Consider the following 12,932-nt stretch of genomic DNA (forward strand, 5'->3'; position numbering starts at 1 on the left):
GTCTACTCTCTAAGGCAGAGAGAGGGTAGGGGAAATTCACATGATAACTTTTTTTAAATATAAAAGGAATACCAAATCATGCATGGTAGATTTGCGTTATGAAAATGCTTGCTTTATTCCATAAATTCAAAATAAAATCAAAGTAAAAATAAAGTAATATGCTTAAAGTAGAAGGAAAAAATCACTATCCCTGATAATGGAGGATATTATTTTCCAAAGAAAACATGAGAAGACTATGTCCTGAGAAAAGGAGCCCTTCTGTCACTATTACACAGGAGGAACACAGCATAGGGATGGATAGAGGTATCAGCCGATTTGGACAGAAAGCCAGCATTTTATGAAATGCTTATTTTGTAATGCTTAATTCCCCCTCAGTGGTTATCTGCATCTTTCCCACTTTTTCATCACATTTTCTAAATATTACAGACATTTCTGGTTGCTATTACTGAGTCTTCCTATGGTTTGCTATGATAAACCTATCATAAGTGGGTGTCGGCAAAACAATGTTTCCAGTTCTGTTTTCTATTTCTATACCAGTACTGAAGCATGAATTTTGTTTTTTCTTTCCTCTTATGAATCTTGATTCCCCTTCATTGAATGTATGCTGTTACTTTTATTTTTCCTCAGAAGCTTTAAGCTATTATGATTTACTAATACACTTTGTAGTCCATTCCCCATTATTCTTCAAAGAAAACTAATAATAATTCATCAATTATTCCTGTAGCCTAAGGGTTAAGTTGGGGTGTATGAAACTAGTTTGTTTTTAACATATATTTTTATTCCTAAGTATTAATGTATATTTGCATTATATTTTTTTCACTCTTAGACTTTCTCCTTGTAAGTTTCCCTTGCCTTCAATCCTTCTCTCTTTGGCAATACTAATGATAATGATGATAATAATAGCTAACATTTGCATAGCCTCTTAAGATTTGTAAAGCAATTTACATGTATTATCTCATCCTATCCTCCCAGTGAGGGAGATGCTATTATTATCCCCATTTTACAGATCAGGAAATTGAGCCTGAGATTAAGTGATTTCTCAGAGTCACAAAGCTAATAAGTATCTGAGGTAGGATTCAAACTAAAGTTCTTTTAATTCCAAGCCTTATTATACTCTACTTAATATGCCACTGAGTTGCCCCATTTTGTATTAGTTTTTTATTTTGTGAACTCTTTTCAATCCTAGGCTATTTTTTTTCAAGTTTAAACTTGCTGACGGTTCTTTCTGCAGACTGGGTTGGACCACTGATGCTGAACAAACTGGACATATTTTTAGGATGTCAGGCATTTCTAGAGTTTCTAAGATGCTACTTTTGTGTATTCAGCCCCCTCTAAACAAATCAGAGTAACCCACAGGCCACTGAACAGAGATAAGTATCTTCTGGCATACTCCAATCCTGCCCACAATTTTAAAAGGAGATCGATTTACCTAAAATTCTGCCACAAGCTTTCTCTTTCCTGTTCTTTATCAAAATTTAAACATAAATACATTAACCTAAAAGGAGAAAAAAAGAGAGACTTCTTTATTAGTCATTCCTAGTCCCCCTCCTTATATCATATTACTTTTCTTGTTCTATGAAGTAATTTAAAAATATTACAACTTATGAACCATTTATCTCTTTGTAAATAGACAAAACTTATGTAAATAAGCCCTGATTTATGAACCATTTCATAAGGTATATTCTGTTAAAAGAGTAGACACTCTCTGGATTCAATTACCTTTCATGTATTTACTTGTTCCTAATTCTGTTTCACATTGTCCTTCTCTTCAAATCCCAACCCCAGAAATTAACAGATCCTAATGTATTATTATATTATATTTTATATATTAGAAGGCAATATTCCTTTCCAAACAAATTTAAAATAATTCTTCAAATTGAATGTTGGAGCAGCAGAGACAACAAAAGATTAGGGTAAGACATTTTTCTGCTCTAAGAAAATTTAGGTCAGCAGAAGCTTGGGAAACCAAAATAGAAGCCTGTCCAGAATCCACATACACAGTGACAGCCACAGCAGCCACAACATCGGTTTGGGAATTCTCAATCCAGAGACAATAAGGGGGTTGAAAAAGATTATAGGGGACCCTTTGCTAACACTGAGTGTAAGTGGAACTAATTGGCAATTCCATTGCCCATACACAATTCTAAGTTGCAGTTTCAAGGCAGAAAGGAGGTCTGTGGATGAGTCAATAGGGTCGGGCCTGGTCACAGTTCCAAAAAAAAATAGAGTGCTAGTGCTTACAAGGGACCAATGGTCTTTTCTGGGTAAAACCAGAGGGCATACCAGGAGAGCAGTGACTGCTCTATCCAACTATAACATCCTCTTGGAAGCACCCAAAACTAGCTGACCCCCAGAACCAGCTCTGAAAGCAGCAGCATGAAAAATCCTGAACCTGGGCACAATATCTCCATACTTCAAGGGAGCAGAGCCCAAATTTAGCATAAATTCTAAGTCAAGAAATAAGCTGCAGAAATGAACAAAAAAACAACAAAAAGCTTGATCACAAAAAGTTGTTATGGATTCATGGAAGACTAAGACATAAATTCAGAAAAAGACAAAAAAAAAAAAAAACAACCCAACAACAACAACAACTACACACAAAAGTTCAAAGAAAAATGCTAATTGGACCCAAGTCCAAGAAGTGTTCTTGAAAGAGTTAAAGAACAAGATCAGAGTGGTAGGGGGAAAATTGAGAAAAGAAATATGTGATGCAAGAAACTTATGAAAATTAACAGCTTTGTAAAAAAGGCACAAAAAACAGTGAAGAAAATAGCACCTTAAAAAACAGAATTGACCTAATGAAGAGAGGCACAAAAATTCACTGAAGAAAATAACTGCTTAAAAAGCATACCTTGTCTTCAACAAAAGTTTAATAAACATCTGCTAAATACCTAGCATATATAGCACATCCCTGCTACTAAGTATAAGGGCAGATGCAGAATTTAGACAAGATCTGTTTCCTTCCCTCATGGGACTTATAGTCTCCCAGGGAGCTTATGGTACCATCATAAGTGGGCAATATAAAATATTTCCTTAGGATATTTCAGATCTATGAGACAGTGTATTGTCTCATTGTCAAGAAAAGGTCAGCATCAGAAAGGGGAATGGCATTAGAGTTGGGCTTTAAATGAGGAATAAGAATCCAACACGTTAAGCCACCAAGGGAAGGCAGAAAAGATCAAAGAAGCCTGATGGAATGACACAGCCTGAGAGAGTTGAGAATTTGAGTGGAGTATAATCCATACTACTTGGAGCAACATCATATATGATAATACTGGAAAGAAGGGATAATCCCGGATTATAAAAAAGTCAGGCAAATAAATTTACATTTTTCTCCAAAGGCACTGTTGAACCACAAAAATTTTCTTTATTTAGGAGAGGAATGACATAGGTAGATTTAAGCAGTGGTGACCTAAGAGATGGCTTGGAGAAGGGATAAGAGTTAACATTTATATAACGTTTTAAAGTTTACAAAGGGCTTAACACATATTACCTCATTTGATTTTTTTCAACAGTCTCTTTTTACTGTTGAAGAAACTGAAGTTAGGAGAGACTGTGACTTGTTCAATGTTAAATAGCTGATAAGTGTTTAAAACAGAATTTGAATTCAGGTCTTTCTGATCCCATGTCCAGCACTTTCTCTCCATTTTGCCAACTGGTTTCCAAGACTATAAACAAGAGGGAAAAACTATTAGGAAACTATTACAATAGTTCAAATGCACAGCAATAAAGCCAATTACTTAGCATGTTTAAAGTCTTATAGAATCTTTTTTTCACAAAAGTTTTATCTGTAGGCATTTTGAGTTTTTCTAGTCACATTTTGTAGAAGATACTGAGATCCATAGATATTCAGGAATTAACTACTTTAAGGATAACAACTAGAAAGTAACCAATCTGTGACTCCAATGTAGCTTTTCTTTGATTCCAAATCCCACATTCTTTCTAATAGGGGATGGATGTGAGAGATGTAACAGTGGTGAAGTTGTCAGGAGTTACTAATTGATAAGAACTGAGAGATAAGGGGAAAATAAGTAACCAAGACATCCCCAAAGTTTTAAACATGAGATTTACTGTAACTCAGTGGAATGAGCTTGGAGTTCAAAGTCTAGGGTTTGGAATCTGGCTTTGTGTTTCTTATCCATACAATCCTGGACAAGTCATTTAGTTTCCTTTTAATATATAAAATAAAGAATTTTAAATTAGCTGATTTATGAGTTTCCTTAAGGCTCTTCTATTGATTTGGCAATCCAGAAGACATTGATAATCTCAATGTTAAGAAAAGTTGTTAGGGTAATATGGTGCTAAGACTTCAAAGTTTTGAGGAGACAATGCGTGATAACGAAATGGAAGAACTGGATTTGGAAACCTTTGCAAGAACTTTAATCTTTCTGCTCCAAGTTATTATTAATCAGAGAAATGCAAATTAAGACAACTCTAAGATACCACTACACGCCTATCAGGTTGCTAAGATGACAGGAAAAAATAATGATGAATGTTGGAGGTGATGTGGGAAAACTGGGAAACTGATGCATTACTGATGGAATTGTGAGTGCATCCAACCATTCTGGAGAGCATTTTGGAACTATGCTCAAAAAGTTATCAAACTGTGCATACCCTTTGATCCAGCAGTGATACTACTGGGCTTATACCCCAAAGAGATACTAAAGAAGGGAAAGGGACCTGTATGTGCCAAAATGTTTGTGGCAGCCCTGTTTGTAGTGGCTAGAAGCTGGAAAATGAATGGATGCGCATCAACTGGAGAATGGTTGAATAAATTGTGGTATATGAATGTTATGGAATATTATTGTTCTATAAAAAATGACCAACAGGATGATTTCAGAAAGGCCAGAAGACTTACATGAACTGATGCTGAGTGAAATGAGCAGGACCAGGAGATCATTATATACTTCAACAACAATACTATATGATGATCAATTCTGATGGACCTGGCCCTCTTCAACAATGAGATGAACCAAATCAGTTCCATTTGTTCAATAATGAAGAGAACCAGCTACACCCAGCGAAAGAATTCTGGAAAATGAATGTGAACCACTACATAGCATTTTTGAATCCCTTTGTTTTTGTCTGCTTGCATTTTTTGATTTCCTTCACAGATTAATTGTACATTATTTCAAAGTCCGATTCTCCTTGTGCAGCAAAATAACTGTATGTATATGTATACATATATTGTATTTAACATAAACTTTAACATATTTAACATGTATTGGTCTACCTGCCATCTTGGGAAGGGGGTGAGGGGAAGGAGGGGAAAATTGGAAGAAAAGGTTTTTTTGGTGAAAAATTACCCATGCATATATCTTGTAAATAAAAAACTATAATTAAAAAAAAGAACTTTAATCTTTCTAGACCTCCATTTCCTGATCTGTGGAATGAGGAGTTTATACTTAAATGACCTTTTGAAATCCCTTTCAGTTCTTAATCTACAATAATGGCATCTAAAAAATGTTTTAATGATCAACTTAGGATCATATCTAACTAGTTAAGTGATTTGTACCTACTCACCTTTTAATTAATGTTTCATTATTGTTAAACAATAGACAGGAGTATCTTTATGGAAAGATAACCATGACAATTTGTGCTAGAAATCTTGAGCAATTATCTGACCATTAGAGATTTTAGTTAATCTGTGTCATGGAGGTTTTTTGGTTTGTTTTTATCTTTTTTTCTTTCCTATATATCTAGAGTTCTTTGATTTTCATTTTCCTTAGTTACAATGGTCATGAAAATACATATTTATATATCCTCAATGATAAGGAGAAGGAGTGTGAGTTGGAGAGGACAGTTATGAGATAGATTAAAAAATATATTAAGAGAGTTAAGATAATGTCATAGAGTTGTATAGGTGATAGTAACAAGGATATAGTTAGTATATTGTAGAATTCTATTTCCTATTTCCATTAGCTTTGGGGAGTGAGATAACTTATAATTCATATATAATTTATCTCAGCTTCAAAAAGAGGATCTCTACTTTTTCTACCCCAAACATAGTATTAGCTCTGCTTCTGCTACCAAGAGGCTGAATGTGCTCGGTGTTGTCCAGTTTATTTCCCTTATTTTAATGGATGCTACAATAATTCCAGTCACAGAAGAAATTAAACCTCGAAACAATTTTAGAGGACAAGTGATGCAATCTTTTTCATTTTAGAAATAGTAAATTGAGTCCCACAGATGTTAAATGATTGATCTAAGATCATACAGTAGGTTGAGACTAAAACCTATTTTTAAAAAAAATTCTGGCTTTACATTTTTCCATCCATGCAACTGAAAATGCATATACCACACATTTGAAAGGATTCCCTTTCTATACAGCCCCTTAATCTTAAAAGTACTCTTCTCATTTAAAGATAACGTTTCCAGGTGGTCCACAAATGTGGAAAGGAGGTAACATATGTTGACAATTTTTTTAAAATAGCAAAGCTAAAAGCTTGTCCTTTTTATTCCTTTTAAATTGCTTGTCACATCTTATGTTTTTTCTTAGCCTCACAAGAACTATGTCTTTTAGCTCTCTTTGTAGATGGGGGACAGCTAGGTAGCACAATAGAGTGCTACATCTGGAGTAAGGAAAATCTGAGCTCACATTTGACTTCAGACACTCACTAGTCATGTGACTCTGGGAAAAACACATAACTTCAGCTTGCTTTAGTTTCCTCCTCTTTAAAATGAAGATAATAATGGCACCTACCTCTCAGGATTGTTATAGAGATAAAATGAGATAATCATTGTAAAGTGTTTAGAATAGTGACCAACATATATTAAGTGCTATATAAATATAAGCTATTATCATTATCTTCATTATTATTCTCTAAAGATGCTATAGTTAAAAAGAGCACAGGAAATGGAGTCAAAGAGCCTAGGTTTAGATCTTGCTTCAAATTCTTTCCTAACTCTAAAGAACCAGGGCTGAATCTACAGGGGTTGGAGTAGAGCAGCCACTCCTACTCTGTAAGAGTCCAGTTATACAGTCCCAGATTCTGTTGAGATCAGGGGGATTCTGGTCTATAATAAGATGGGGATAGGCTCCTTTTTCCTTCTATACTGTAGTTCATTAAGTCCTCCACACTGGAGTCTTAGAGAAAAATTGCTTAAGATTTGGGTTTTGGCTCATATCTATTGTTTCACCAAAGTGGGGTGTTAAAAGATATTAAATGTACAATATGAATCAGGTATTTTACAAGTATTTTATTCCTACACACAAAAGAAATGTAAAACAAAAAAGACTTGGTATGACTTTGGAAGCATAGTTTAAAATAGATTTTAAATATTTAATTTGTAAGTATTATAATATTATATATATGTAAGTATGACTTATAAGTAAATTACAAGGACCTATATATAACTAATTAAACTGGGAGATCAATACTTAAAACTCTATAGAGTACAAACCAATTTGCAGGACAGCTGATTATATGTTTTATACTTCCCCTTGGTCCTGTACTATTAAATATGACTTCTGGTAAAAAATGGTCAAGACTTGGGCCAATGTTCTTATTATTAGTTGTTATCTTCTCTGATGAGGAAAATCCCTTTGATGCCAGTCAGTTTCCCTAAATGGTTTCATGATATCTGAACTTCTTGAATTAACAACTTCAGTGCAAAATCTCAAGACATCCAGATTGATGCTGATTATCAGGTCATTGACCCGAGAACAAGAATACAAAGTGGAAATGCAGCCACAGGCATAAATGAGCTTGTTTCATTGAATCTGTATTCCAAATGGACCTACAGTGAAGTAGGAAGAAAAAGAACAGTTCATCTTTATATCTGACTAATGGGAAGTATAGAAACCAAGCACACTACTTTCCACATGGAAGAGTCAAAGCAAGGAGAGGGAACTAGAAGACAGTACTTCTCAAAAAGATCCAATGAGTCATCACCTCTAGTTCAGCAACCCATGAAGGGATTTCTTCTTACTATGTCACTTCAAATTATGTTGTCCTTCAGGTCCAAACACCTATGTGACCAAAGGCAATTAGAAGGGTCCATTATCTCCATTGCATCCAGATATTTAGTTGTTATGTCTCTGGAGTCCTCAGGAATTTCTGGGAAAACATTCCTAGAATATTCCTAGAGATTTCCTAAAGAAATTCCTAGAATTTGCAACTTCCTGGGATGTCCCCCATAAGCCAGGTCAAGCTACTGTCCAGTCATCATCAATAAATATTTATTTAATACCTACTATGTACCAGATATTGTGCTAAGCACTAGGGACACAAAGAAAGGAGAAAAATATAATTTCTGCCCACAAGGAGATTACTACTTACTTGTGTGACCTTGAACAAATAACTTAAACTCTCAGGGCTTTTTTCCCATCATTTGTAAATTGTACTATATTACTTCTAAGGTTACTTCCAGCTCTAGCTATATCATCCCAAGAGCCTCAGATCCTACAGAACTAGAAGGCTTTCAAAGCCCTATTCGATAAGAATCCATCCAACAAATGCTGTTTCACAAGAGGAGTTCTTAGCTGCCCCAAGCTTATTGCTGGCCAATTTCTTTTGCTCAGTATGCCTTAAAATAAATAAAATGACCTTCTCACAGAAAACCAGGAGCATGGAATGAATGACTCCTTCATTTCACTTCAATAATGCGAAAGTGGCTTAATTCACAACTAGTTTCATTAGACAGAGACACATCTCCTCAGGAATTATTGAAAAAGTAGATATGGTTGGCAGGCTCCATTCCATAAACTCCCTGCCTGGGTCCTTAAAATAGCAGAACTAAATGGAAAAACTTCACAGTTGTTTAAAAAAGAATACAAAAAAATAACCTGGAGATGTACTGAGCCCTTGGACACTCTTTGTTTCCAGGCATCCCTCATCTGGAAGCACTTGAATCATTTTCCTATCTTGGCAATGAACAGTGATACTACCACTAAAATTTCATGTCTCTAGGCTTGTATCTGTACTGGAACCACATATTTGTCTATTTAGAGTTCCCTTATTTCACTGTCATTAAAAAGCCTAATGGTCCTTTGCTTCTGGGTTTTGTCCCTTTCCCAATGGTTGTACTCAGTATTAAAGTAGAATTTGGAAGCCAACTAAAAACAGTACATTGTTATAACTTGGTAAGAAATCAGTTCAGACTTATTTTGGGGAGAAAACTAAAATTTAAAGCAAGTGTGAGAGGGGATTTAATTTTATCCATGCCAAAAAATTGTGTGAAATTTAAGTTTTCCAGCATTACTTCTACTATTAACATTGATACTGATTTGCTCATATTTATGTATGTGTGTGTATATATATATATATATATATATATGTATTACCTATGAATCCATACATATGCTCACATAATATATATATGTATATATATATGCGTATATATATATATACACACACACATATATATATGTATATGTTTGTGTATGTTTTATTGTAACCTTAAAATTCTATACAGACACTTAGGCACATTAGTCTTTAACTTTAAAATCTCACTCTCAGGGCTAATGGCCCAGAACCTAGAAATATTTCAAGTTCCTAGTAGATGATTCTTCAGCTCTTTTAAGGAAAAAATTCATAGCTGTAGTGTTATCAGTGTTAGGCAATTCATTCTTTTTCTAATATTTAATATTTGTCTCTGTTTCTCTTTCTTTTACCCATTCTCTTATTCTCAATCTCTGTCTCTGTCACTCTCTCTTTCTCCTTTTCTCTCTTCTCTCCCACCTCCCTCTCTCACCTCTCTCCCCTTCTCTCTCTCTCTGTTTGTCTCTGTTTCTGTCTCTCTTTCTCCCACTTTGCACACTTCCAGAATTTTTTCTGTTTTATCTTGTGTACCTTTATTTTTCTTCCACACTTAGGAACCTCCTTATTAACCCTGAATAATTACATGTGTATTCTAAATCTCCCAGGTTTTAATATTTTTTTAACTATTTTTATTATTTAGTTTTAAAAGAGCAAAGATATATATATATATATATATATATATGTATATATATAATATAGATAGATATATGTATATATTCCAGTCCTCTGTGTGTATATATGTAAATACACATACCTCAGATAGTTCTCTCTCAGTGAAAGGATTATAGTATATAAAATTAATCAAAATAGAGATTTCCTTAATCCCTTTCCCCCGCTTTTTAGATATTTTCTTCTTCTATCTCTTCCTAGTTACTTTTCACACTCATTTCTCTTCCTATTCATTCCCTCTTTCTCTTCCTACTTATTGATCTTTTTCCTTTTCTATCCTTTTTTGCTCAGTTCCTCCCTGCTTCTCCTTTAATTTTTCCAAAGTTTCACAGAATTGTCCTAACATTATCATCCAATGTAAACAAGTCTAAAAGAGAAATATATTTTTTTCTTTCTCCTGAAACTACTGCTGTGTCCTCAAAACTGCAGTAAATCTATACAAGATGATTCCTCATGGAATGATCCTCTTGGGATGACCTTGAAATCCAAGGTATTTATGCATCTAGCTTTGCCTTTATTGAGTTAACTAAATTTCTTAAGAAATACTTATGGAGCCATATTGCTATGCAAGGCATTAGAAGGATTACAGAGAAGAGTAATTCACAGCTCAGTCTTGTTCTCTAGGAACTTATTTTCCATTTGGAGAATGACAACACTAGTATTCTGACCTCAGACACTTACTAGCTGTGTGATACTGGGGAAATCTTTTAACCTTTGTTTGCCTTAATCCACTGGAGATAGAAATGGCAAACCACTCCAATATCTTTGCCAAGAAGCCCCAAATGGTGTCACAAAGAGTTGGATGTGACTGAAAAATGATTCAGCAAAAAATTTGTCCCAATTCTACTTCTTTTTATCTTAATATATATATTCATGATATTAAAAGAGTTCAAAAATAATAGTCAGTCCTTTAATAGAGAGAGTATATTTTCTGCTATGCAAACTTTTAAATCACTCTGCTGAGGATTCAATTCTTGGCCACTTAAAGCATAATGAGGAGCTTTTGTTCACCATTTAAATAAGGAATATCAATTGAGCACTGTCTGCTGGGTGATTACAGTATTTATGTACTTTTTGAATTCAAAGAGCTCTCAGTTTAGTTGGCAGACATGATGTACTCACTATACATGAAATATCCACGGAATACTTGCAGAACAACATAAAACTATAGAGAGGTTCTATTTTCAAACTCTATGTAAATAGGCAGAGGGAAACTAAGTAGACCCAGGTCAGTTTGGGTTTAATCATGGAAGGCTTCCTTGGGAAGGCAATTCTCAAACCAATTACTGAAGCAATGAATAAATACAAGGAGAAACCTAGCTAGCAGGAGACATTCCAAATATAACAAACTTCACTGAGTGGTGATGAAGATGAGTTGCATAGGGAAAATGACCCTTATTGAAAGGTAATTGCTAACCCTTACAAGCATCTGAACAGGTGTGAGGGGTAGGGAAAGAGAAATAATTTCTGTTTACCATAAAGTGATTAAAAGTGGAGAGGTGAGGGGTCCCAGAGATGTGAAAAGTTACATTTTGGATGAGATTGTTAGTTTTATCTCTTTAAAAAATTTGTTTCTGTAACAAGACTCTCCCACCCCATATATAACATGAGATACCACATATATATGCTCTGCAAATGCAGGTGCAACCAATATGAAGATCTCCTTTCTCTTAGAGAGACTTCAATTCCTCCTAAGAAAGAAAGTTGGAGGTTGAGACCAGAGAGACTGGCCATGCTGCACTAGAGAGAGGGTGATAATATAGAATTATATCTCTTTGTTCCATTAAGTATTATTCATCTAGGGAATATAATTTCTAAGTTTCAATCTAAACTACTAATTACTGTTTATTGATGGGGAAAGGAAGGACTTTATATTCAAAGCTTGACTTCCCATCAAATAGCAGTGTCTCAGTGGATACACATGTTGAATTAATTCAATATAATGAAATATAATGAAAATAACTAATTGAATATTAATGTCCAATATTTTACTCATATCTATTAATATATTAATCAATAGCAAAAAGAAAGCATGCATGAGAACATGCCTGTGTATTTATATATATATATATATGTATGTGTGTGTGCATATATATATAATTTTATATACATGTACACACACATATGTAAGTACATATAAACTCTAAACAATAGGGTGAAAGAGCTCTCTCACTAGGAGCAAGGTATATAAATTGGACCAAGAAAGTCTCAGATTTCACCCAAAGGGGAAATTCTCTCATGTCTTTAATGTAGCAAACTGGGGATAGGAGCATAATGAAGATTTTTAGTTCTTCTCATGTTGGCTTCTTCCCAAAGGTCCATTTTCTCTCTTATATTTGAAGCCAGAAGAACCTGAAGAACATGAAGAAACCAATGAACCTGAAGGGATCTCTCTTCCCTTCCTGTATATCCAACCCTTCCCATGGGCATGGGATATTGATCTCCACCAATGGAAGAAGTCCTATACTAATGGCCATTGGAGCTTGAGTTATGAAGTGTCACAAGATACCTCTCCTAGAATGAGAGGAATCTATAGATGTTAAAATAATTATTGTAAAAATGTAATAAAAAAAAAGGATTTGTGTGGGAATAATGGTAGAAACACGCCAAGAAATAAGATGTGAAGGAAGGAATTTCTCTTTCTTTCGAATGTGTTCTCTGCTAAAGCACTACCAACATTTTTTAAGTAAAGGAAAATTTGTCTTTTTAGCTTTTTAAAAAATTATGGTATGGAATCTAAATTCTGTGATTCAGATCAGCAACTCCTCTGCCATTTATGATATCACAGAATTGCTTGGGATACTAAATGTTAAATGGCTTTTCTATGGTCACACAATTAGTCCTCAGAGGCAAGGCTTGAACTTAGATCTTTCTGACTTCAAGGCTGATACTCTGTTTTCTATCCCACCAATAACATAAAGCTACAATATGTAGGTATTGATATAGGTAATTACAGATAGGTATAGACATAAATAGAAACATATATGTGTGTGTGTATAT

General features: G+C 34.4%; 1 protein-coding gene across 1 annotated transcript in view; it reads left to right on the forward strand.

The window, feature by feature from the left end:
* The window catches only part of GPR158 (G protein-coupled receptor 158), a 434,246-nt gene that overhangs the window by 338,290 nt on the left and 83,024 nt on the right, over positions 1-12,932 (forward strand). The window lies entirely within an intron of this gene.

This window comes from Antechinus flavipes, chromosome 5 (genome assembly GCF_016432865.1).
Source record: "Antechinus flavipes isolate AdamAnt ecotype Samford, QLD, Australia chromosome 5, AdamAnt_v2, whole genome shotgun sequence".
Classification (NCBI taxonomy): Eukaryota; Metazoa; Chordata; class Mammalia; order Dasyuromorphia; family Dasyuridae; genus Antechinus; species Antechinus flavipes.